The 21,365-nt window shown below is 40.9% G+C and overlaps 1 protein-coding gene across 23 annotated transcripts in view; it reads right to left on the minus strand.

The window, feature by feature from the left end:
• EYA1 (EYA transcriptional coactivator and phosphatase 1) overlaps positions 1-21,365 on the minus strand; it is a 362,441-nt gene that overhangs the window by 92,018 nt on the left and 249,058 nt on the right. The gene's annotated exons all lie outside the window — the stretch shown is intronic.

A 21,365-nucleotide genomic window follows, 5' to 3' on the forward strand; every position in this document is an offset into this window, starting at 1 on the left:
TTTCAAAAATCTCCTTTTTCCCCCTCATTTTATGTGAGAACAAGGGAGCGATAAGATAAGGAAGAATAGATATATGGGCAATGCCCATACTCTGCACAGCATCTGTCTCAGTCTCTTTGAACCAAAAATCTCAAATGGACAGCACATTCAAATTGCTCACCTGGGTAACTCAGAGAAACCATGGAAATAATTACATAGAAAATACAAAATAAAGAACAACTTCCAACCAGCTAGAAGAATGGCTAAGTAGTGACTGTTGAGTTGGGGGAGGGGGAACTCTTACCCTATTTCCAAATGAGCAACAATAACAACAAAAACCCTAATACTTTTTTTTATCTGATGTTCACACATGAGACAATTTCTACTCCCCCTCCCAAATTCCAGATGTGCCCAGTGTGTTGCCTCTCCTCCCCAAACTCTTTGCCAGATTTGTCTCCTAGATATGGGTTGGAATCTCTCAAGCTAGTATGAGGAATGGTAATTCTCACTGAGATGCTGTTGATACTAAATCTCAGCAAATAGAAAAGTATTGAGGACAAGTGAATATCTGGTAGCTTTTGTTATTGTACTATCATCCTCAACTGTACCAACAAGGCCAGCCACGTGTCCAACCATGTGGTCTCAATATTACTTCCAAGTTTAAGCCTTACGAGTCTGGATGGATAGGAATGGACTTTGACAGAGTAAATTCCATTTCTCAATCACATGGAACAGCCCTATACCTCTTGTTTAATTTTAAAACCTCAACAGATTCCTATCACTTTTAGATGAGACTTTATGTCCTCTGCAATAGCAAACAAGACAGCAAACTTCCTCATATAGACCAGTCACGGATCCTTGTACCAAGACGTCACCATGATAGCACAGTTAATTATGGCCAGAAGGTCCAGAACAACTCCACTCCCTAGGTCGGCATATGTAGTTACACGGGATGCATTTTTGAGCTAACTCACTCACCTTACGGAACTATTAGAATACAGTGCTGGCTGGTTACAGTTTAACATTTTCGAAATCCCATTAGATCTTTTTCTGGCAGAGGCAGATGACTGTGGCATCTTCTCCTCAAAATTTTCCAAACCAAGCATCTGTCTTCCAAGTTTTATAGAGAATTAGGAGCTCCAAATAAATATGTATTTTTAAGGAGCTCAGTGAGTTCGAAGTTGTGTTTGGAGGAAAAAGGCTCGACCTCCCTTTTCTTTGACAATTCTGTAACTACACCTCCGTGCGAACCTGGACAGCCACCATCTAAGACAGAACGCATGCCAATCTCTCTATAGTAATGTCAAAGCAGAGCATTTGCTTTCAACGGTCACAACTGGCATCTAAATTTGACTCGTATTTCGAGTACTTGACTGCAAAGTCCTTCTTGAACTGTGAGCTCTCCAACCTTTGAAGTTCATATTTGACAAGAAGCTAAGAGACATCAAACAACACATCTTATCACATTCATCTCTTGCCTTGACTTCCAGGTAGTTTAGGGTTAATTTTGTCCTCCAAGTAGTTGACCTTACTTAGGTTTTCTCAGTCTAGATTTCCTATTGATTGCCAATTCCTTTGGTTCTTGGTGTGTATTTCCTTATCCTTGTGTTAAACCCATTTAAATCTTTAAAAAATAATATTCCATCCCCCTTTTTTTGGAAACAAGTGATAATTAAATTGATTACTCACTTCTATAAACCTCCCTACCAAAGAAAAGAAATTCAATGAGTAAAGTATACAGGTAGATTCTTAAATCATCTTATCTAAAGTTTTTCCAGGTGGAGAAAAAGCTCTAAAATATGAACAATATGATACCTTTAAATATTAACACACACACACACACACACACACACAACCTTACAGGCCTCAACTTATTAGAAGGAAGGTAAAATTTAATAATGCAAGCCAGATTAAAAAAAAAAAAATCTCTTCCTCTTTGTTCTATGAGGTGGGATTAAATGCTTCTACTCTCCTAACCAGCTTTGCTGACTCTAACTATTCTCTTTCCTTCTATTAGTACAAAACAACTCAACAAATAATTTAATCTTCTAATCCACTGACATCTCATGTTTCATTAAAACCCTTTCAAAATTATTCAACTTTACCCCCACCGAGATAACGAATGTAAAAATACTCAGAAGAGCATTTATTTCCTCTAACAATGATTACATGCCTACACTCTTCCGGGCACTGTACTAGGAGGCTGAGGTATAATGATGTGCTATACAGATATGGTCTCCTTGGAGCTTAAAATTCAGAGGAAGACACTGATTTGTGGACAAAAATAAGAGATTAGAAAACAACATAGAAAGGGCTATGGCATGGGAAAGGTAGAATGCTAAGAGACCACGGGGCAAGTCTATACAACACAGATTTACAGGATTATAGAAGCTTCCTGAAGACGGAAGACAAAGCTACCAGTAAAAATGGAGTATAAATGTTCTCCAGAAAGGCACATGAGCATGTGTGTTGGTGGGGGGAGGGGAGAGAGGGAGACAGAGAAAGAAAGCATGCGCATGGGCATGTTGAAGAACTGAAAAAAAACCCAAAAAAACAAAAAACCAAAAAACAACCAATCTGACTGACTCTATAGAGGAAGGGTACAGAGAAGAGGTGGAGTTACAGGCAAAGAATTCAGCAAGGGAGTGATGGGAGCAAATTTACACCTAGATAGAGGACTCTAGCCAGTGTGGCGAGGTAGTGGAGGCGAGTGAAGACTGAGAAGGGGAGACCAGCCAGGAGGATAATTCAGTGACGGTGTTGGCGGCCCATGCAGGTACTGGACATAGGGAGAGCTACAGATTTGAAGTGTCACTGAGAGGGAAATCAATAACTAATCAGATAAGGGAGGAGGAGGTGCTCATACCAGTGGGTTTGCAACTGGGAAGATGAATATAACCATGAGGTCTGGGATTTGAGAAGAAGGGCTTATAAAGAAGTATGTAGATGAGCATTTAAATTCTGCTTTGGACATCTTGAGCTTGAAGAATCTGTGGTATTCACGATGTCCAGCAGGCTGTCAGACTGCCCCATGAGGGCTGGGTTTAGGTTTGGAAATTGAGGGCACGTAGAATGCAGTTAAAGAAATGGCTGCCATTAAAGACATGCAGTGTGTGCAGAAGGGACGGGCAGGGAAAAATGGGTGCGGGGTGAGGAGGAAAACCAAGGTCAGTGTGTTGTAGAAGAAAGGGTGGGTCAGGAAGGAGACAGCGATCAATAACTTCAGATCAGCCAAGGGATAAGGTAAAGCGAACATTGAATCCAAGCGTACTTTGGATTTAGAGTCAGTTAAGATCTTGGCACACAAGGCAAAGTACAGATCTGAGAAGTATTTAAGGAGGTAGATTGGTGGGATTAAAAAGGAGAGCTCAGAAGGTACAAGAGTAAACAGGGGTTAAAACTCCCGACATGCTACTGAAGACCCTAAAATGGCCACATTCAAGAACTACTTGAAGTTCTTCATCATCTTTCACTTCCCTGTGACCGTGCTGACCACTGGCTCCTCTCACCTGTGAACACATCAGAGTAATTTGACTTCCCTTTCTTCTGCTTCTCATCCTTGCACTCATGCTATTCCTTCTGTCTCATTAGCGACCTCTTCCTCTACCTAAGGCTTAAATGTGAGTGTTTTTTATATTAGTGATACTCACAGTACTGATCTGGGACACAACAAGGAGCTTCAGGATGTTAATTAATGCAATGCTTCCTTCATCAAAAGTCTTGCTAAGATTAAAAAGAAAAGTTAAACAGCGTGCTTAGGGATGCAGTTGATTAATCCTCATGTAATACTCAATTAGTGGATAGACAGCCAGTTGGTGGACTATATTATGAGCAGCAAATACACTGGAATTTTCTCCACGGTCCTCTTACCTCACTACAAGCTCTCAGCAGTGTGTAGTATTGATAAGAGGGATTTCAATGATAACCTCCAGGTTGATTATTCTAAGGCTTCATCTCCTGACCTGTTGACCTGAATATCCTCATTTGCTAGACCTCTCTACCTGATTTTCCATGGGCACCACAGCTACAGTTGTCCCCAAATAGATCCTCCTTCTCTCTTAAAGTGTCTAATTCAAGGTACCAACATACACTCGGTTTTTCAAGCCAGAAATTCCCTATTTGCCCCATCAAATCAAGACTAAGTTCTGTGTATTTTACCTTCTAAATACTTTCATTCTAAATCCAGGCTCTCATCAGCCCTTTCTTTGATTCTTACAACAGGCTGTTTTTTCTTTTATTTTTATTAAAAAATTTTTTTAATGTTTATTTATTTTTGAGAGAGAGAGAAAGAGAGAGAAAATCAGTGGGGGAGGGGCAGAGAGAGAGGGAGACACAGAATCTGAAGCAGGCTCCAGGCTCCGAGCTGTCAGCACAGAGCCTGACGCAGGGCTCAAACCCACAAGCCTTGAGATCATGACCTGAGCTGAAGTCAGACGCTTAACCCAACTGAGCCACCCAGGCACCCCACAACAGGCGGTTTTCAAATTTGCTACCCACAACCTTCCAATTCTGGCCTAGACCACCATGCCAAAAACCTTTAGAATCCTTCAGTGTTCCCAAATCCCAGTGTGGAACAGGAAGGACAGCCTGATTTTAGGACAGTGAGCTGTGGACTCAAGTGTCATGTTTCCTATCACAATCCCACTGCTTGTTAGCAGTGTGACTGTGCAAGGTATTTACCTTCTCTCTGGCTCACTTTTATCATCTGTAACAGGGTAACAAATGAGATAAAATAAAACCAATATGCATGTAAAGGGACTTGGAACTGGGGCATGGCACTAACACTCTATATTTGCTACTTGGAAAAAAGAGAAGTTCCACTGAGTCCCTCGCTCACAGCCTTATCTCCAACATCTTTCTCCCGTTCACAGTGTATACTTCAGACAAACACACCTATCTCAGGCCTCTGAATGTATCAGGCTGTTTCATGACTTTGAACATGCTGTTCCCTTTTCTTAGAATGCTTTTCTCAACACTTACAGCCCCTCCCCTGGTCTGTCTGTGAAATTCCTATTAACCCCTTAAGATCAAGTATCTTCTTTGCGAATTTTCTATCTAAATCTGAGTTCTTGTTAGAGGGTTATACAATTTTTGCCATCACTTATGTTCATGGTGGATAATAATTTGAGTTATTTTGAACAAAGGTCCATCACTCCCCCTCTTGGAGGACAGAGGCTGGTGGTATTTATTTTGTATTCTGAGAATGCAGTTAGAGCCTAGAGCACCGAGTACACGTTAAAAAAAAAACTGATGATTGAACAAATTGAGGGTTTCTCAAGCTTGGCTTTTGCTCTATTAAATCTATGAAGATTACCTAATTATTCCTACCATCAAGTCCAAATTTTTAAAACTAAGAAACAGCTGTAATTATTTTAAAGCTTATTTAAACATTGATGTTTACATATTGAATCATAAAATATTAAAATATACATAAGATCATTAAAATTCTACATTTGTAAGTAGTACTGAAGAGTTCCATAAATCCTTCAATATTGAAAAGAAAAACAGAGCTGGAACTCAGAAGATTCCATTTAGTTCCTCTTGGCACCTCTAGTCCCTCTGAGCTCATAACTCCTACTTGGGTCTTAGGGAAGTTTCCCTATTTTTTAGTTGTCAGCCTCCTGGTCTGTCAAGTTGAGGGCACAACCTAGATTACTTAACTTTAAAGTTCTATCATCTACGATGCACAGTATTCACCAAATCTGCCTAAATGTTACCTTTTAGTCTTTCCCTCTTAAATAGTCACTTTCAGACCAATCTGTATAAAATACCTTGGCAACTCCAACCCTCAGAATCCATCAGGGTTTCCTGCCTACTGTACAAATTCCTTATCTAGTTTTATTTCTCATGTTGCCTCTCCACATGTTAGTTCCTTTCCTATACATATAGCCAAGTAGTTTTCAAAACGATTGTATCAATTTGAATTGTGTCAGTTTGTAATGGTTATTACGGTTTTAAAGAAGTCCTTGCTATTTTATCAGGTGTAGAACAGTAGTGATTTTCATTGGGACATGCTGGAGATACTTACAGATACGTGCTTTAAAAAGTCTATTTCCATTTATGAACTATCCCAATCTTCTGCAAAATTTTTATATTCCTTTACTGATTAGTAGAAAAGTTTTAACCTCTTTTTCCTATTTGCAGGCACTTTTCCATTCTTGAGAGCTCCTTAAATTATGCTGATATTGTCTTAAATTATGTCTTCCTTTATAGAAGTTTTTTTTATTTTTATGTAGTCCTGCTGCACAGCCTGTTGGCCTGGTTGGCTCCTTGAAGATTTAGGGATAAGCATTCTCATTTATTCTAAGCAGAGCAGAGAACTTTTGATCTAACTTTACACTCCTGGGACTATATATGCCAGTGGTAGTTGTAAAGGAAGTAGAAGGCAGGCATCCTGCGAGCTCCCTTCTCTGTGCTTCGGGAGAAAAGAGGCTTTCCTCACCCATTTCTAAGTTTAACCAAGGTGAAAGATTATTCCCCTGAAACAGAGTCAAGTAACCAGACTCCTGGTGGAGAGGAAGCTCTTGCCACATATATAATGGCATTGGGTTGAGGCCAGGGAAGCTACCGTCTCTGGCTAGACCCTGAATCTACGCCAAGGCGATCCCAATTACAAAAGGAAGTGCAGAGCTTGTTGGGAAATCCTTATAAAGATTATCTGAATTTCATGAACATGAGACATAACAATCCATAATTACATTCTATTTGCTATGGGGGCACTCAGATAAAAAGAACAGGGTAGCCTACGTCCCCAAAAGCAGACTGTCACGTTTGAGACTCACGACTTAAAGTACCCGGACCGCTGCACAGGTGAATGTGAAGATGCCAGACAGCAAGTGACATTAACCGTGGCACCCCCAAACTCTGAGACTCTCCAAATCAAGATCCTCTTAAAAGGTGAGGCACCAAGCCCAAATCAGGAAGACTGAGACAAAGAATGAAGTCATCGCAAGGAAAGGTTTATTCCAGTTACCCTGGGCGTCCCCACAGGGAGGTAGATGGGCCAAGCCTGACACTACTGGCCAAGAGAATCACATACAACCGTGGGGTTTAAATCTGCTCATAATTTTTTTAAATTGGTTTTCCTCAGAGGGAAAACGCTCCTCTGTAAAGCTGCCTTTGATTACTTTAAGGTAAATAAAATTGCCCAGAAATCCTCTCTCAAATATCTACGCTGTGAGGTGCAAAGGCAGTGGAGCCAACTGGTAGGGCAGCGGGGTACATAGATACCCAGAGAAGCATGAACCAATTCACCCACAGAGATTGGCCATTTTTTTTAATTTTTTTTTTTTAACGTTTATTTATTTTTGAGACCGAGAGAGAGCATGAACAGGGAAGGGTCAGAGAGAGAGAGGGAGACACAGAATCCGAAACAGGCTCCAGGCTCTGAGCTGTCAGCACAGAGCCCAACGCGGGGCTTGAACTCACGAACCGCGAGATCGTGACCTGAGCCGGAGTCGGACGCTTAACCGACTGAGCCACCCAGGCGCCCCGAGATCAGCCATTTTTAAATAAAAACTCAGATACTAAATACCTTAGGCTTTGTGAGACAGACGGCCTGTTGCAATGACTTAACTCGGCACAAAAGCAACCACAGACAGTGTGTGTCATTAAAGGAGTATGGCGGTGTTCTAGTAAAACTTTATTTATAAAACAGATTTGGCTTGTGGGAGTATATAACTGTATTCATTAAAGTAACTGATGAGATGAGATTCAAGAAAGTGAGTCCACCGTGACTATGAGATTTAAGTGACTGTCACCTTACTTCCCCGGGTGACACCGCTTCTTTGCAATCGCTGCAAACATTAAATGCTAACATTGTGATGAAGGTGATAAGTGAAACGTGTTGCTTAACTGAAGAACAAGGACCAAAACGAGGGGCTAATTTTGGGGGAACTGACAATAGTAGAAAAGAGACTTAATGCGTACTCATTTAAAGGCCCTATCCCAGGTGGTAAGGGAGTGTGGCCACCATGAGAGCAAAATGTATTTACCTTGACTATGCAAACAAGGTTTTGGTTTTCTCATTAACACAGTTAACTGACATGCAAAATAGATGACAGATTCTCCTCGGGCTGATGCAGACCCCAGACACACACACCTCGGGAGCGATTTTTGTGTTCTCATCTCTGACACAATGGCTCTACGCACGCACCCGTGGGACGTGGGCACTGCTCCGGGTGTGTGGCCTCGGGGGCGCTTTTTTACTGGGGTTCTCGGTAGCTGACCGACTCTGGAGGGCACGATCACAAATTACACACGCAGGCAAGCACACCAGTGACGCTGGGTGATGTGCTAAGCTAAGAAGAAGCCAAATGCCCCGCCATGGGTAAGCCACACTGTTCGCTACAGAGGAAAATGAGGAAATGTAGGTGAAAGGGCACGTGGACAAGGGGCACTTGGATTTTCCTTGCCTTGCAGTGTCCCCTAATAACTGAATCTGACAAGCATTCTCTTCCAGGCTCACCTCCAGCGCGCTGACATTTTGTAAAATGGATTCTCCTCTCCTGTAAGGCCGCCCCGCACGAGCCTCTGTAGTCAGACAGACTCTGAGCTGAAAACCGAAATTTCTATTATTCTCAAACCTGTGGAGAAACTCCAGCCGTGGCCTAAACTTCCTGCTTGAATTCTCCCGTGACAGCACACAACACCGCGGACAAGAGAGAGATCGCAGACAACACAACGGGGAAAGCTGACAACCTTTGAAAAGGCCTTTTTATATGCGTGGGTACACGTATATGCGTATATACACATATATGTGTTTTGAAATCTTTGAAGCAAATCAAGTCACAGTCATCTGCACGGAGGCTCTAATCTTCCACTCATACCACCCTTCACTCCTGGAGTTTGGGGGACGATCAGGGGAGATTTTCTCACATCATGGCATCAACGGTCATGAATGCCACATCTGTGTGACAACAGACCGCAGTCTGAGGAACCTCACCCTTCCCACCACTGGGATTTACTGATTTACGGACGTCCACTCAGGAGACACCACGAGTAATTCTTTTTTTTTTTTTTTTTTGGTGGTCATAAACGTTTCTAAGTAGCTCTGATACATTTTCTGCGCATTCTGTCACTCCTCAACCTCCATTTCGGTTAATCTGTGAAGACAGGACAGCTTTTGTTTGGATTTGATCTCTCTCAAATTTTTGAAAGGTGACTGTGTCATGCTTTCTTCTCAGGAAGCCAAGTCTCCCGCCAGTGCCCCTGGTCTGCCCACCACTGTTGTGCTTGCTGGCCTGATGAGATTTAACTGATAACCTGTATCGTGGCCCAGCCTCCGAACGTGTGACCAACGCAATCACCCAGAATCGTGTGCTCAGATGGGCCCCGCACTTGGCCAGATGTTCTGCTGGGCTGTTTTTCATGACCACGCCTATTTCAGAGCCACAAGCAAGAAGCGAGGCTTCTCCTTCACTGAGAAAACAGAAGCACTCACCCTCTGCACTCTCCATGCCCAGGAAAAGCCACCTACTGGTGCTTTTAGTGAAGTCTGCCTTCCCTCTTGTTATATGGGTGACCTTTCTGCCAGTCCCTCCTTTAGGCATGAGATCCCAGCCCACCCTCACTTCTTTTACCCACTGTCCTCTTTCTTCTGGACCACTTGCATGCACATGCAGGCTGTGTAGAGTTCGTGCCTAAAAAACACACCCCGGATTCTCCAGGTCCTGCCCCATGTCTCCGTTACCTTGCAGTACAAAGTAAAAATTACAAGAGTCGCAAACATTTGCTGCATCAATTCCCTCTCCTCCACTCCCTTTTGAGACCACGGCCATCAGGTTTTATTCTCTCCAACATTCCACTACCACTCACTTGGGTCAACATCACCAGGGACCCCCACTCTGTCAGATCCAACAGTCAAGTCCCAATTTCCACTTTTCTCAAACCTTCACCAGCCTGACACACAGCCCATCACTCCTTCTGTCTGCCACGCTTGCTTCCGTTGGCCTCTGGGAGGCCCCATTCTTGGTGGCAAGGCCAGGCCCTGTGCTTGGCTCTCTCCCTTCCTGTATTTAAAATGGCTCGCCGCCCTGGCCAAACGCATCCAGGCACATAAGCTTTTTCAATGGCATTTGTGAAGACTCACAAATTTAGGCCCTCAATTATCCCATGAACATCAGACTTACTTCTCTAACAATTCACTTGCCTTTTCCCCTTGGGATTTTAACAGGTGCCACAAACTTAACATATGCTAAACAGGCATCCTGATGTCTCCAACAATACCTTCTCTTCCTGCCACATTAATGCCCCGTATTAATAAATGGCAAATGCACTTTTCTAGCTGTTAGGGCCAAACACCATGGCGTTACCCATGATGCCGCTCTTCTTACTCTTCACGTTCAACCTGTTGACGAATCCTGAGAGCTCTACTTGCCAGTCTCTCTACCCCTAGCTACCCTCCACCCCTAGCGCCCGAACCCGGCCCAGTTACCTCTCCCTGGGCCACTGGAACATTCTCCTGCTTGACTGCTGGGCCCCTTCTTATCTTGCTACAGCTCATTCTTGGTCCAACAACCAGGCAGATTCTTTTTAAACGTAATGACGTCATGTCACTTTTCTGCTTAAACACTTCTCGCCTCATTCAAAACAAAACAAAAATCCAAAGTCCTCCACATGCCCACGTGCCTGCTATGATCTGGCTTCTTCCCTCCCCGCCCTCACCCCCTCCCACTCCTTCCCCCTCCACCAAGTGCTCCAGTAACACTGGCTTCCTGCTGCTGCTTCCGTCCACCGAGCACGGTTCCCCCTCCAGGCCTGGGGAACTGCCGTTTCCTCTCCCAGAACCTTCTTCCCCTGGATTTGGAGGTGGCTCTCTACTCGGTAATTTCGGGTCTCTGCTAAGATGTTACCCTGCCAGACCACTCTTCTGAAACAGTTTATCTGCCCTAACTCTATTTATTTTACAAACCAATTCGTCCTTCCAGGCACTCTGACTACCAGATGCATTTTATATTCACTGGTGGCCTGTGTGCTGATATAAATAATATATATAAACTCCTTGAGGGCACAGACTTTTTATTACCCATTTGTTATCCTGACATTATCTGTACTTGGATTTCCTCAATGGGAAAAGGAGGACAGGACCATTGTGAAGATTCTATAAGAGAATGCATGCTGGGCCGCCTGGGTGGCTCAGTCAGTTAAGTGCCCCCTCTTGATTTTCGCTCAGGTCAGAATCTCACAGTTCGTGGGATCGAGCCCCACGTTGGGCTCCGCGCTGTCAGCGCAGAGCCTGCTTGGGATTCTCTCTCTCCCTTCCTCCCCCACCCGTGCGTGCTCTCTCTCTCAAAATACACTTTTTTGTTTGTTTTTAAGATAATGCATACTAAAGCATTTCATATACACATGTTACTGTGGTGGTGGGAAGTGAATTGTTCTAAGTCATCTCTCCGGGCTTATCTTACTCATAACTCATAACTCTGAGTTACCTTACTCATAAAGATGACCACAAGGTGATCTTTCAGCTCAAAAATGCTTTCATTCTTCAGTGCAATTTATACATAGTGTACGTTTCTTCTGATGGAAATGATACCACCATTGAGCCCACTTAAAGGGGTACAACCCTCTAGCCTCCCTCATTTACGTCTTTACGTGCTGAGGATAAATTTCATCTCCGTTGTTAGTTTTTTCTCCAAACACTTTAAATAAGGAATCTCTGTTCCTCTATTCTTTCAGAGCGCTTTGCTCCTTCTCGTTTATTAGGTTTGGCTCTTCAGAAAAATGCTCCGCAAGGACACTGAATAACCCTCTTGCTTTCTAGATCCCTGCAGAACCTAAGATAATTTTGTAACTAACAGGTGCTCACTGAATAGCTAATGGAATGTTGAAGAACATCGTCCAACTGTCATTCACATTTGAAAGGAGAAGAAACCATGCTTTCTGCCTTTCCTTCGAAGAGGGAACAGTGCAATGAAATTTAATAGCAAGATTAAGAAACAAGTCTCCAGAGAAACATGCTTCCTCAATAACCTTTATCAATATTAAAAGTGAGTCAAGGGAGGTAATTAGATGAACAAATGTACTGAAACAGACACTTTAGGGAAAACGTGAAATGGGAAACTGGAAAGGAAAGAGACTCCACAGAAAGAACAGTCTTAGAATTCTTACAGGGAGAACATTCAACATGTCATCGGGGATGGAAAATAAAATAAACTGCAGAAGTTGCAAACACTGTCAGTGGTAGAGAAAAATGCATTCTTACATTTGGGAGGCATTTTACAATTGGCAATGTGCTTTTTTACATAAATTAGCTGGATTGAAACAAATAACAAGCCTATTAGACACGGTAGTTTGAGTCTTCAAGCAAAAAGAAGGAAAGATGGGCAGGTGTGTGCTCTTGGGAGGCTATAATTATGAGAATCTTGAAGAGGTTTTTGCACACATATTAACCAAAATAGTGACTTTCACGACGGTGGTTATAATGTAAAATTTGGAAAATAATTGCTTCCTGAACATGGAACGGACGCCATGAATCTACTTTCTGGCTCCTAGTCTTGTTGAATAAGACATTTGGGTTTTTAGTTGTGTTTTCTGGATAATTTATATCTTACCTTTCTCTAAAATGGGTTTAAAATAACCCACCAAAAAATGCACACCATAACTACATAGCAATTAAAAAATTAACAAGTACATTAGAAAAAACATTAAAGCGGGAAAGGTAAAAGAAAGCCAGGAGAGACAGTGGTCAGCGGAGGTCGGCTTGCCCTAAGGTCTACCGTCAAGGGCACGAATAGTTGTATACTTGTAGGGTACGTATAACGAGACATCAATTTTTCTACGGAAACACAGGTATTTCTAGCACAGAGACGAGACAGAGATGCCTCACAGGACTGCTCACTGAGGGGATGTTGTATGATGCCGGGAACATACCCTCATGATATATAGAACAGCAGGTTTCATAGGATTCTCACTTCTCAGGCTGACCACAGTGGACTCCATAGGGCTAACTCAGTATTTCAGATTGCAGAGCACTGAGGTGGGGCACTTTGCTTATTTTAAGGGTAAAGTTTAAAACATCTAGAAGAATGAGGCAATTATGTGCCCTTCTGGTAGCTGACAGAAGCGAGTGAGCCGTGAGTGTTACGAAGCAATGAGGTAAGTGGTACCTGGGTGGCTCAGTTCGTAAAGTGTCCGACTTTGGCTCAGGTCATGATCTTGCAGTCTGAGAGTTCGAGCCCCACGTCGGGCTCTCTGCTGACAGCTCAGAGCCCGGAGCCTGTTTCGGATTCTGCCCCGCCCCTGCTCACGCCCTTTCTCTCAAAAATGAATAAACATTAAAAACTTCAAAAGAAAAAAAGCAATGAGGTAAAAGGTTATACCTTTTATACCTTATATACCTTTATATAATTTATATATATTAAATAATATATATATATAAATAATATATATATAATATATATATAAATAATATATATATATAATATATATAATACCTTATATATACCTTTATATAATTTATATACCACCAAGTATATAAATTACTTGGTGTGGAGTTATTATTGGTTGCTTCGTTAGGTGGAGACCCATATGCTTTACCAAGTTACCTGTGCTGAGAATGGAAAGGATATTGTCTTATGAAAATTAAGGGACCTAACCAGGGAAGATGCCCATGTGGAAGGACACAGCCCTGAGGGAAGGCTCGTGATAGTCCTCAAAAAGCTGCTTGGGATTCTCGTAGACGGACGAAGCCTTCAAAGTTACACGCCATAGAGTACGACTATAATCGTTTCGTACTGGGAGATTTTTTAAGTGGGAGTTGTCTCTGTCCTGGCCAAATACACAAACAAAACCAAAAACCTCAGCAAGATCTTGAATAAACTGTATATTATATTCTCAGTGAATATTCTACCTTACCAAAGAGGAGAAGACTTAAAGGAATCTTCATAACTTTAAGTTATCAGAACTCTCCCATAAAAACCTGTGTAAAATAAACTAAATGCAAATAGACTTGTTGACTAGTGCTACAGGGTTAATCAGAAGTCAGAGATTAACAGATGTTCACTGAATTAATACTAGAGAATTGCTTTGACTTCTCTATCTATATTCCATAACCATTAATTCTTTTTCACACAACCACTGACTGAGGTCTCCCAGGTAAATGAATTCCTCAGCAAGGTCTAGTAACTACATTAATGAGAGCTTTATCATCCCTGGAGAACAGCCATTACCTCCTCATAGACAACCTCATAGAAACTTCTATCATCCATCCTCACACATTTCAACCTCTGGTTTAAACCTCTCCCAGTCATAGATACCACGTGAAGGAAACTGGTGAACCACACTGTGGGGGCTTCGGTGTCTGAAACAACCACAATGCACAGCGCACCACAGTAACAATCTTCAAGAGGGAAGAAAACACACTGGCTTCCTATTGTCAGGGACCTTGCCCTTCTCGTCTCCTCTATATCCCCTGGGCCAAGCACAGCACCCGGCACACAACCAGCATTTATGAATACCTGCTAAAGGCATGCACGGAAGAAGTGAACACTTGAGGGCCTAGTAGGTGTCACTTTGCTGGCCACTTACATAATGGCGTCCTCACATTCATCCCATAGACCATGAGCGGTATTATCCTCATTTCATAGACAATGGACACATTGAAGTGCTAAGTGACCTGCCCAGAGTAAATAACAGAACCAGGATTCAAACCCAGGTTAGCCCAACTCCAAATCCTTAGCGACCACTCCTTTTTCTTAATTATATTCTGAGGGAGTGTGGTGCCCAAGTTCATAGAAATCCCCTGCCAGGGTGGGGGATGGGGGGGGGCCCAGCCAAGTACGCCTGAGAAATACTATACACTAGATTCAATTCTCACTGCCTATGACTGCACCAAAGGATCAGAAAAGACCTAAGGTACAGGAACCCTGCTAACTTTAAAGCTAACAGTTTGTCCCCCTAACTTCTCCTGCTTTGAAACTCACTAGAGGATCCCTGTCCCATCTTTGGTACACAGTAGTGTGGCCTAGAGCAGTGTGGGAAAGGCCAGACTACGTCATGCTTTCTCCCAAGGCCGCCATCAAGAGATGTTGACAATGACAGGCCATGATGCTTTGAAAAGATGTAGTATTTCTGGATTCGTTATTCATAATCAGTAAAGTGAAGATCTTCATCAGCAAAAGAACCCATAAGGTCCCTTCTAACTTTAAAATTCCTATTGCCCAACGGCTTCACCTAAAATTGCACAAGTAGATCTGCAGATGTGAGAGAGTCGTCAATTTACAAATCCACGCTATTCCACATATTTTCAAATCGGCTGCTTGAAACTCAGAAGCTATTTTCCATAGAAACAATGGCGGGCATGATTTCTAAACCAACCCATGACCATCAAATCAATCAGTAATCCAGGTGAATACTGCACACATACAATGTAAAGTACTAGAAAACTGTACTCAAATAGCAGCGGTTACATAAAAGTTTACAACAGTAAAATCTGTCAGAACCAACGGTGCTGAAGAAAATGCACTTTCCATTTTATGAAGAGGTATCAGTACTTTCAAAAGTTTTAGAAGGTGACTGTACTAGATTAAGATGCCCAATTACACTTTAAATTCGATGGCTTCTTTTTCCTTGAGACGAGAGTATCATCACCCCTACTCTTAGTGCTCATCAACCATGAGGTGCGAATGGAAAAATAAAGAAAAAAGAAAGGAACAGAGAAGTTGGCAATGTAGAAAACCAGGTCCTCAGAGAAGGGTAGGGGGTGGTAGAGAGGCTGTGACAAATTGTTCCCTACACAATTCCATGACAGGTCATTATTAAGTAGGATGAGGAGGGAGGGGGGACACAGCAAATTCAGGAAAGTGGAAAAGTGTCCTACTCGTTGTTGGATTCTCGAAGATATTGAGCTTGGACTGATCCTCTAATTCAGGAAATACTGAAGTACAAGATAATTATAACACAACCTTAAATATACTATATACTTACTTCCTTATAATTTCAGGCCGACACAATTTTACGAGCAAACAGAGCTCATTCAACTATTTAACGTATATTTAGCTGAATACCTGCTAATACATGCCTTTGCTGAGTTCTTGGAATAACTTAAGAAACTGAACACCCGATCGCTACTGCCTCTCTTTGTTTACATTATTTTGCTTGTTTAAAACTTCAAACACCGAGCTTCCTAGAAGCAGCAGGCTTGCCTAATTAAGAATTCATGTTTGGAGTCAAGCTTCTGGAGTTAAATCCCCATGTTGTCACTGACCTCTCCTTAGCTCCTCTCTCTGTAAAATGGGGATAACGAGACCACTGCCTATCGCACGCAGCTGAATGGGAATGAACTAAGATCATGCGTGAACAGTGCTTAGAATGGTGTCTCGCACATAGCGAGTGCTCAAAAGAATCAGCTATTTTTATACTTGTATATAAAATCCACATCGAAAATGCCTAGATTTTTCTCTGTACGTGTATCTAGTGAAAAAAAGTAGAATATACAACAGTGTGTACAGTATTCTACTATCTTTAAGAAAAAAAATCGAAAGTATACATATTTGAAGGGGGGGGGGGGAGTGTCCCGGGGCAAGTGCTTTGTATAGGTTCATATAAACAACATGTATCTCTGGAAAGATACACAAGAAACTCAGCTGAAAGAAATTGGCTACCGCAGATGAAGAGGGTTTTACTCTTCTCTGTAAACCCCTCTATATTTTTATAATTTTTTCCCATGCTCAAATGTTCTTATTCAGTAAATTTAAAACATTCATCAAACTTATTTTGGCTGCCGAACTAGGACTAAAACTGGCAACCGTTAATCCATCCATCCTACATTTAAAATTAATCCAAATAAACCATGGGGACGAAAGGCGCAGCATAGGGAGTATAATCAGTGGTACGGTGACAGACGGTGTCTACACCTGTGGTGAGCACAGCCTAACGTACAAACTTGTCAATTTGCTACGTTGTACACCTGCAACTCGCGTAACACTGTGTATTGTATTTCGATAAAAATAAATAAATAAATAAAATAAACTGACACATACCCCCGAAAATAAATAAAAGTTAATCCAAAACGTATCCATCAAACCTTTCGATCCAAATTACGTGAGGTGGAGGGATGTTAAGTTCTTTTCTCAACCCTCTTCAATTAAAAAATTCTATCAGTAAATACTTCCGTCCTCCATCTTAAACGAGGGAACTTACTACGTTGATTTGTGTTGGTCCCATAGGACGCTTAATGCTTTAAAGAAACAATGAATCAATTAGCTACAGACGAGGACAAAGTAATAAATGTTTGGGAGGGACAGGAAACTAATTTAGATAGCTCAGTAATATATGCTTTCTTGTTTTGAGTATTTATATAGAAATCACATGTTAAGTATAAATATAAGAAAGAATTGCATATTTGAATTCATGCATATTAAAATGGACTCTTCACAAGCATCCTGACTTCCAGACAACGAACTGAAAAAATTAGTCAAACCAGTAATGAGGCACAAAACGGGAAAATTCTAAAACACTGAATTTTTTACTTCTTGGAAACACAGTCCAAAATTCAAAAATAAGGCAACTCATTTTTAAGACATGCCTGACAATATAAAACAAAAAGTGAACTTTACTTTCAAGAATTTTATAATCTCATTAAGGTTAACACTGTATCTCCTCTGGGGTGGGGGGGAAGAAAAGAAAGAAAACCAATCCCATCAAGCTAAACAAACCCAACAACCCCAAACAAACATCTGTTTTGTTTTCTCACATCTTAATGGCCTGACTATTTTAGACACAAATATTTGTTTTGCCGACAAATGTTTCCAGAATGCTAGTTAAAACTGTTTCACTGACATAGTTTATTTTTGAGCTGAACAAACTGCAAACTTCTCCAAAGTCCACAAGGCATCAGTGAAAATGAGCTAGTACGGCCTAAAGATTTTCAAAATCGCTCGCTCGGGTAAAACGTAGCGGTCGAGATGCATGCTGTTGCAAACGTCAGGATCATTTCCACAGTGAACAGATGTAGACACGTTAGGTAGTACAGACGTGGCCCAAATTTCCTGCATTTAGAAGGAAGACAGGCCGGCAGTTTAGTTTTCCATCCTGTCACACTGAATTCCTGGGAGAGCTCAGAGTTCCTCTGCTACTTTGCACAAGAATGTTCCCGGTTTTCAGGCGCTTTGCTCTACTTTCGTGTGCCTTGGCAAGGATCAAAGAAGCAGAGGGAACAAATGGTTTCCCATGCATATTGAATTCCCTCTTATACTGATTTTTCCTGTGTCACTTGAAATTTAATATTGGCCAGATTCCCGTACATCACCTTAACCAGTAAATCGTCTGCACGCAGCCAGAGCATGGAAAGGTAAATGGCAACGTCTACCTTGTTGGTAAGAATTCAAATGAAGAAACACTTTGAAAAATGGACTTTTCTGTAGCATCCATACTAAAACTCATTCCTAATGAACAATGACTAGCTTTATTTCGCGTTAACCTAAAATGTTTTAGTCACCGTTTACTCTTTTCTCTCTCATGGCTTTGTATTACTTCAAAAATACGATGATGTAGGTGACTTTTCCTTTCACAAGGATTTGGCCTCAAAATTCTTGATTAACTTAATACTTCATATTTATCGAGTATTTAAGAGCTACGTGCCTCATTTTCCTCATCTGTAAAATGGGCCAAATAGTAACTACACCTCATGGGGGGGTGGGTTATGAGATTACACGTAAGCCTCTAAAAACAATTACATTTCACTATGTGTTATTATTATGGTAACTGTCATAATTATCATAAGATGTTCTAAGAGATTTTGGACAAAAATATGTGATCAAGACACATTGTTTAAGTACAGCACAGTAAGTGAATTACGAATGAGTTCATATTTTGATTACACATATAGGGATCATATGATAAAAACATTTAAAAAAAATTTTTTTTTCAACGTTTATTTATTTTTGGGACAGAGAGAGACAGAGCATGAACGGGGGAGGGGCAGAGAGAGGGAGACACAGAATCGGAAACAGGCTCCAGGCTCTGAGCCATCAGCCCAGAGCCTGACGCGGGGCTCGAACTCACAGACCGCGAGATCGTGACCTGGCTGAAGTCGGACGCTTAACCGACTGCACCGCCCAGATGCCCCGATAAAAACATTTTTAAAAGAATGGCTTAAGTACTCTGCGAAGAAAGTCAATTTAAAATATTCCTTCAGGACAATTCCTCTCAAGTGGTAGTTAAATCATTTCTATCGCTTATTTGAAGAAATGTATTTTGGTTATATTGATAATAATACGCCTTAACATTTTAGTGTTTAATGTGAGAAAATAACAGTCTTCTGATGTCAGTGGCTAAGAGATGATAATATGTAAGTTCGGCTATTATCACAAAAGGAAAACATCCCAAAATGGCCTTTTCTTTTTTTCCTTATCTCCGTGTGTTTTTGAACCTAAAAGAAAACCACTGACTTCATAAAGAATTGTTTTTAAAAAAAAATTTAAAATGAAATCCATCATTTAAAATTTAAAGTAACCACAGATTTAACTGCGATATTGGCTTACAGTCTTAGATTTCAGTAAGAAAAAAAAAGACTTGACTCTAATCAAAATTTTCTCTTAGAGATAGTGGAATCTGCATTTACCATGAAGTATTCTTCAGAAACCGAACACATCCTCTAACAACAGGAAGCCATTTAATTGGGAAGATGTGAAAAATTGGACAACTGTTAAGAATGATACATACTGCACATCATCAAATCTCTAAAATTTTTCTCAAATAAAATGTTTATAAGCATATACCTCTTTAAAAGGGAGGTTTTGGGGTGCCTGGGTGGCTCAGCTGGTTGAACATCTGACTCTTGATTTAGGCTCAGGTCATGCATGGGGTTCCACACTGGGCATAAAGCCTGCTTGGGATTCTCTCTCTCTCTCTCTCTCTCTCTCTCTCTCTCTCTCTGTGCTCCTCCCCTGCTCGCATGCTTTCTCTCCCTCTCCCTTTCTCTCTAATTAAACATTAAAAAAAAAACTTAAAAAATAAAAAGGAGGGTTTTGATAATGAAAATAAAAATATTTTGAGCTAAATACAAAGAAATAAAAACATCAACTTTTGTGGGATGCAACAAAAGTAATGCTTAGAATTTTACAACATTTACTGAATTTATTAGAAGATATGAAACATTTAATATCAACAATCTAAATTTCAACCCTTAGGAAAGTAGAAAAATAAGACCAAGTTAAATCAAAAGAAAGCAGAAGAAATACTAAAATATCAGAGAAGTCAATGAAATTGAAAACAGGAAAACAATAAAGAAAAATCAACGAAACAGAAAGTTGGCTCTTTGAAAGGTCAATAAAATTTATCTCTAGCTAGGATAACAAAAGCAAAAAAAGACACAAACATTAGTGTCAGAAATGAAAAAGGCCATCACTAACAATCCCAGGGACATTACATGAATAATAAAGGAATATTATGAATAACTCTAAGCCCACCCATTATATAACCTAGATGATATGAATCATTCCTTGAAAAATAATCTACTAAAACTCACACAGGAAGAAATTGATAATCTGAACAGGTTTATATCTATTAAAGAAACTGAATCAATAATTAACCTTCCAAAACAGAAAGCACTAGGCCTAGATTGATTCACTGGTGAATTATACAAACTATTTAGGAAATAAATGGTACTGAATCTTTTCAATCTGTTCCAGAAAATAGTAGCAGAGAAAACATTTCCTAGTCTATGAGGTCACTATTATCCTAATACCAAAACCAGACAAAGACATTATAAGAAATGAAAACCACAGACCAATAGATCTCATGAACAGAGATGCAAAGATTCTTAAAGTATTAGCAAAACTGAATCCAACAATGTATTAAAAGATTTATACACCATGACCAAGTGGAACTTATTCCAGGTAGGAAAATCTGGTGCAACATTCGAAAATAAATTAATGTAATTCATCACATCAACAGGCTGAGGAAGACAAATCATATGATCATATCAACAGATGCAGAAAAAGCACTGGACACAATCCAACACCCATTCAGGATACAAACTCTCAGCAAACGAGGGTCAGGGGAAAACTTCCTCAAGTTGGTAACAAAAAAATACCTACAAAGAACATACAACTAATATCACACTTAACGGTGAGAAACCAGAAGCTTTTGTTCCCTGAGATCGGGGAAAAAGACAAGTATGCCTCCTCACCACTCCTGTTCAACACTGTACTGAAAGTCCTGGCTAATGCAATAAGATAAGAAAAGGAAACAAATGATATTCAGAGTAGGAAGACATAAATCTGCCTTTGTTCACAAATGACATAACTGTATAAAAAGATACCAACGAATGTGGTGCCTGGGTGGCTCAGTCAGTTAAGTGTCCAACTTCAGCTCAGGTCATGATCTCATAGTTCATGGGTTTGAGCCTCGCGTCGGGCTCTGTGCTGACAGCTCAGAGCCTG

The sequence above is a fragment of the Felis catus genome, chromosome F2 (genome assembly GCF_018350175.1).
Source record: "Felis catus isolate Fca126 chromosome F2, F.catus_Fca126_mat1.0, whole genome shotgun sequence".
Lineage (NCBI taxonomy): Eukaryota > Metazoa > Chordata > Mammalia > Carnivora > Felidae > Felis > Felis catus.